Source organism: Martes martes (assembly GCF_963455335.1).
Source record: "Martes martes genome assembly, chromosome: 1".
Taxonomy (NCBI): domain Eukaryota; kingdom Metazoa; phylum Chordata; class Mammalia; order Carnivora; family Mustelidae; genus Martes; species Martes martes.
In genome coordinates, this window is record NC_137888.1 from 74,538,804 (window position 1) to 74,545,279 (window position 6,476).

The following is a 6,476-nucleotide window of genomic DNA, read 5'->3' on the forward strand; positions in this document are numbered from 1 at the left end:
GAGGCAGACACTTAACTGACTGAGCCATCCAGGTGCCTGAAAATATAATGTTTTAAAAGAATAAAGGAGAATTAACTACCACTGGAAAAATATTCCATGATGTCATCTCATATATATAAGTTCTAATTACTGTATTCAGTGATGCCCATATAATATCAAGAAAGTCCACGAAATTTTTATCCATAAGTTTCATCTAATGTAGTAGTGTTCTCAGAAACCATTTAAATTTTTTAAAATTGTATGTCACCGGGGCACCTGGGTGGTTCAGTCGTTAAGCGTCTGCCTTCGGCTCAGGTCATGGTCCCAGCATCCTGGGATCGAGCCCCGCATCGGGCTGCTTGCTCTGTGGGAAGCCTGCTTCTCCCTCTCTCACTCCTGCTGCTTGTGTTCCCTCTCTCACTGTGCCTGTCTCTCTGACAAATAAATAAATAAAATCTTTTTTAAAAAAATTGTATGTCACCCCCCAAAGTTGCACAGGTTTAGTGAGCACCATTCACACTGTATTCCAGTAAAGGTGAACAACACTCAGGATGTATGTGAGAATCCGACGTGGTTCCCATTTAGTTGTGCCACTCAGCCCGGCGTGAGAATCAGGAACCCACACAACTTCTACTATGCGTAGATGATTCTTTCTTACTAATGGTACCTCCTAGGGCTGAATTTTGAGAATAACTGAAAACAAATAGAAGACATCATCTTCAGCACTTGAAGTATCCTTTGCTTTGCTATCATGGGTCTCTCTCGATAGTTATTCATTCTTTGAAAATAGTCAGGGAACAAGAGATACTGAATCACTCCTCCTCTAACCTCTTATGACATATCGGAATTCAGAGCCTCCCAACACAGACCCAAATTCCCCAGGTCTAAACCCACACCTTACCCTTAATGGAAAGATCTACCTGGCAATTTTGCTTGTTCATTAAAAGAAGCTTCTCAGGGGTGCCTGGGTGGCTCAGTGGGTTAAAGCCGCTGCCTTCGGCACAGGTCATGATCCCAGTGTCCTGGGATCGAGCGCCGCATCGGGCTCTCTGCTCAGCAGGGAGCCTGCTTCCTCCCTTCTCTCTGCCTGCCTCTCTGCCTACTTGTGATATGTTTGTCAAATAAATAAATAAAAATCTTAAAAAAAAAAAAAAAAGAAGAAGCTTCTCCAAAATCAATACTTCAAATTATCCCTTTGTTTTCCTTTTCCCCTATTCCCCAGAGGTTCTCAAGACCCTGGAGGTAATGTTCCAAGGTAAGATCCAAGATGCATAAGGAGAAGGAAGGTTTTTTTGTGTTTGTTTGTTTGTTTGTTTGTTTGTTTTGAAATGCACAGTGAAAATGAAGGATTTATATTACCCCATGGCTAGTTTTCAGAAAGAACAAGTTGAAAATCTGGAAAATTATTCTTTTAAAAAAATAAATCCATGTGCATACATCCCTTTGGAAAGTTGCTTAACTCAATTTGAAGATCTCTCTTTTAGGGAGATTTCTATAGATTGTGCCTTTGGTTAGACAACAATAAATGTTTAGTTGAGACCCCATACATCTGTTTTCTAGTCCATTTTAAAGCCAATATTCCTGGTGCCAGCCTTTGACCTTCCAATCTCCCTGGGCTTTCCAACTCTTATGTCCTATGTTTTGAAATTTTATGGTAAAGGCCACTGCCTGGCTCAGTGGGTAGAACATGTGACTCTTGATCTTGGGGTCATGAGTTCAAGCCCCATGTTGGGTATAGACCCTATTTTTTAAATTAGTTAGTTAATTAAAGGCATCTTTCCATTATAAAACATATTAAAACATTCTATGGTAAGATTGAGTATTTCCCTGATGGTCAGAGAGAACCGATGACATTTTTCAACGAAAGTGTTATGTGGCAAAGCAGTGTTTTTGGAAGATGAATCTGACAATATTGTGTAAGTGGGCTGGGAGGGAAAGAATGTTGGGAGACCAGTTAGGAAGCTATTATATTTGTCCCTGATGGAGGTCACATGGGCTTGGACTAAGATGGTAGGAGGAAACCAGAGTGACATATCTTCCTTCTTTTTATTTCTTCTTCCTTTTGTGTTAGTAGAACTTTCATTTGTGTATGCACATCTCATGGAAGATGACTCTATCCCTGGCTCAGGGGTATATCCTGACTGGTCTAAGCCCAATCAGGAGAATCCTATACTCCTTATTTTAGAAATGAGTATATGACCCAGTTTCGGTCAATGAGATATGAAAAGTCTGCTAAGACACTTCTAGGACAGATTTCATCATTCTTACTAGACAGACATGAGAGGGTGCCCTCTCTTTATCTGCACATCAGGGTGTCTGGTTGTAATGCCTAGATCTCTGGCAACCAGAGGGCCTGAAGATCAAGAACATTCCAGGTCCTCGATCATGTTATTCAGCCACCAAGTCTTTTTTGACTTGTATTATCAGAAGAATAAAGGCACTGATGAGAGAAATAAGGAAGGTCAGAGCTAAGGAAGGATCTGGAGGAAGACAATGAAACTCTGTATTATAAATATTGAACACAAAGAGAGGCGTATTTCAAGGTGGAAATGACCAGCTCCTAATTAGATGCATGAAAATAGAGCTTAGGGGTGATATCAGAGCCCAAAATGTTAATGTGGAGTTCTTTGCAAAAACTGGTATCTGCAAAGGGAAGAGAACAGGAGAAGCATTGTCCCTGCCCTAATGTCCCACACCTAACTCCTCTGAGGGGAATTTAACAACAGAGGAAGAATAGTAAATTACCATTTGCTTAAAGAAAAAGAAGAGAGAGGTACCCCTGCCAACCTATGCTTATGGTAAAGATCTGTTCATATTCCAGAACAGGAATCTTCTTTCTCTATAGGGAAAGGAAAGAAACAAAAAAATGTCAGCACTGCCTCTTCATCAGGAAAATTTAATGGGAATGTTTCTAGGCAGTTTAAGGATTTTAGCACCTCTGGTTTTAAAGGGGAGTCCCAATCCTCTGACATCACCTCAGCAATATGAAAATTCAGTTTCATTCTTATTGAATCAGAGCATATTCTTTAATTAGATTCTTTGTGTTTTTCACAGAAAAGAGAAACATGAAAAAAAATCCATTAGAGTAGATGTCCTATTTGATGATAATAGCCCCAGCTTTAGTACATCAGTTTTTATGTAGAATGCTTTTGTTTCCGGTCCTCTCAGCAACCCTACCAGGGAGATACTGTTAGTCAGATTTACAGATGAGGAAAATACAGAATTAGACAGATTAACTTGCCCAAGCCCACAATTGGCTGGAATTCTCAATCAAGTCAACCTGCTGCCAAGGCATATACTCATTTTGCCACACCCCACTGACTTTTTTAAGGCAGATAATATAGGGCAGGAAGGCAATGGGCCTTGGAGTGTGCACACTTTTTAATGGAAGAAATCTGCAAAAAGAAAAAAAAAAATCAGAGAAGGAACAACCTGAAAGAGTATTAAAGCCTGAAGTCTATTACCACCACCCAATCTCCAAAGTCACCTGGAATACTTTCAGACTTTTAAAGGCAGAAGGCACAGTCCCAAGGTGGTGTGATACTCCACTCCAAAAGCCACTTCATATTTGCTAAAAATGTCTTTCCCCCAAGATACCATTGATGAAAGAGATCACTGTAGATGCAAACAGCCATAGGACTGGGGATATTGGTTCTGTCCTTGACTTTTTGTCTTCTCACTACATGGTATCTTGGTCAAACTCATCCATCAAGGCTTTTACTACCTTTCATATGCCGACAAGTCCCAAACGTATAGCTATAGAACCCTTTCCAGCTCCAGACACCATCTCCTCATGGTGCTCCCACAGGCACCTCAAATACAGTGTGTCTCATTCTCACCCCTCAATCTGTTTTGCACCTCACAATCCCTCTCTTGAGAGGTGTCATCACCAGCCAACTGGTGGTTGAAAAGAGAAATTTGTACATCATGCTCACAGTTTCCAGCCCTCTGTTTCAGTGCAATTCTACTGTCTAAACATCTCTCTCTAATCCTATGCTTCCAAACCTTCTTTTGCATGACGGCACACAAACTAAATTTGTGAAACTTGGACTTGCTCTGACTGAAATAATTTAGTTTAGCTTTTATAAACCAGAGAACGAATACATAAGTTCATGGTTAATTCATAAAAACCAAGAGTGTTTAGGTGATGCATTTAGGCCTTGGTAACCCTCTGGATCTAGGGTCTGAAGAACTGGAGGGAACCCTCCAATCTCTCTTTTTCTCATCTCTCTTCCTTTCTGTTTTATTTTTCTCTTGAAGGTCAGCTCTCTCAGTTTCCCTGTTCACTTAGCAGAAGGTGATCACACCCAGTGGATGAACTGGAAATTTCTTTTTTTTTTTTAAAGATTTTATTTATTTATTGGACAGAGAGAGGGAGACCACAAGTAGGCAGAGGGGCAGGCAGAGAGAGAGGGAGAAGCAGGCTCCCTACTGAGCAGGGAGCCTGATGCAGGACTCAATCCCAGAACCCTGGGATCATGACCTGCGCCGAAGGCAGTCGCTTAACCAACTGAGCCACCCAGGCGCCCTGAACTGGAAATTTCTTAATACCAATTCTAAGGTCCCAGATGAAAGGGCTCATTGGCACAGCTTGGATCAAGCAGTCATTCCTTACCCAACTGACTTAAACATTTTTTTAGCTTTATTGAGGTATAATTAACAAATACAATTTTAATATATTTAAGGTGTACAATGTGATGCTTTGATGTATGCATGCATTGTGAAAGGACCCCATCACCAAGTTCACATCCATCACCTCACATGTGTACTTTTGTTGTGGTGGTTACTGAGAATGTTTAAATTCTACTCTCTTAGCAAATTTTAGTTATATAAAATAGTATTATCAACGATAGTCATCATGATATACTTTAGACCCTCAGATCTTATTCATCTCATAAATGAAATTTCATACCATTTTACTGACCTCTCGCTATTTCCCTCACCCTCCAGTTCCTGGCAGCCACCATTCTACTCTCTATGAATTAAAACTTTTTGTTTTGTTTTTTAGACTCCACATATAAGTGATACCATACACTACTTACCTTTCTCTGACTTCTTTCGCTTATCCTAATGCCCTCCAGTTTCATCCACGTTATCACAAATGGCAGGACAAATTGACTATTGCTAAAAAGTCTAATTATAAATACAAGGTTGCTCCCACTATCACTTTGTGGAGGGAGTGAGAGGTGGAATTACTAGGCAAGGCAGAATTATAATCACTCATGGAGATAATCCATTAAACATTAAGCCAGGACTGGAACACAGGACTCCAAGTCTTTGCAATTCTGTACCAGGCAGGGATAACTTTGGACAAAATGGCAGCTCAGGCAAGTAGCAGGCTTAGCTGACCCCTTTTGTATCCTGTGTTTATTATCTGTGTACCTATATTGGAAGGTGATTTGCCAGGAAGATGATCTTTGCCATGTAATTGTATATACTTATATTATAGAATGGACAAGTTTGCCTTTAGTTTTGTTATAGATCAGCAAGAATAAACACATTTTCTCTTGGCACATCTGAAATGTGCCCTACATTCAAAAATGGACACTGCACCAATGATACAAAAAGTCTCTTGGACATTGTCTGTCTGGGCATAGCAGGCTTGTTCAATACAAAGAACCCGGGGTTTTGAGAAAAATTCAAAAAATCTTGCTTTTTTTTTTTTTTAAGATGTATTTATTCCTTTGAGAGAGAGAGAGAGCACAGAGGGAGAGAGAGAAGCATACTCCCCACTGAGTGGGGAGCAGGACACAGGACCAGATCCTGGGACCCTGGGATCATGACCTCAACCGAAGACAGATGCTCAACTGACTGAGCCACGCAGGTGCCCCTAAAAATCTTGCTTTTAAATGCACCTCAATTTTCAATAACTTTGTAATGTTAGGTAAGTTAATCAACATCTCAGAGACTCAGTCTTTTTTCCTATGAAAATGGATATAATAATAACACTGCAGAATTGTTTGAGAAGACTAAATGAGACCATGTATATAAAGCGCCCAGCAAATAGCAGGTCCTAAGTCACAAGGATTATTATGATTCTTTGATTTTCAAAGGCAGCTTTTTCTCAACTGTGTTCTTATAAACCAGAAAAATACTACTAAACACATTCTGATTGTCTAATGAAATAACAAGCAAGATCAGTCTTCCATTGACTATGGAGGTCCAAAATCCGTTTAAAGGACTTCAGTTTTGACTATTTAGTAATAGTCAAAAGGCTGGCCATCGCCTTTCTGAGACTACGGGGGCTGCTGATCCTGTTTGAAACTGGCCATGTGCCACCACAGTCCAGGCCCACTCAAGTTACTGCCAGAATTGCCCCGTTCCCCTGAAATCAGCTCTTCCAGGAGGGTATCAGCTGTAGGAATCCTCATGTTGGCAAGGTTTAAAATGTAGAAGGTGTTACTAACATTTACCATGGACCTAAATCCTTGCTCATCTTGTGACTCACCGGGTTACTTCCGACCCCTGATGCCTTAAGTCCAAATCTACCCACACCG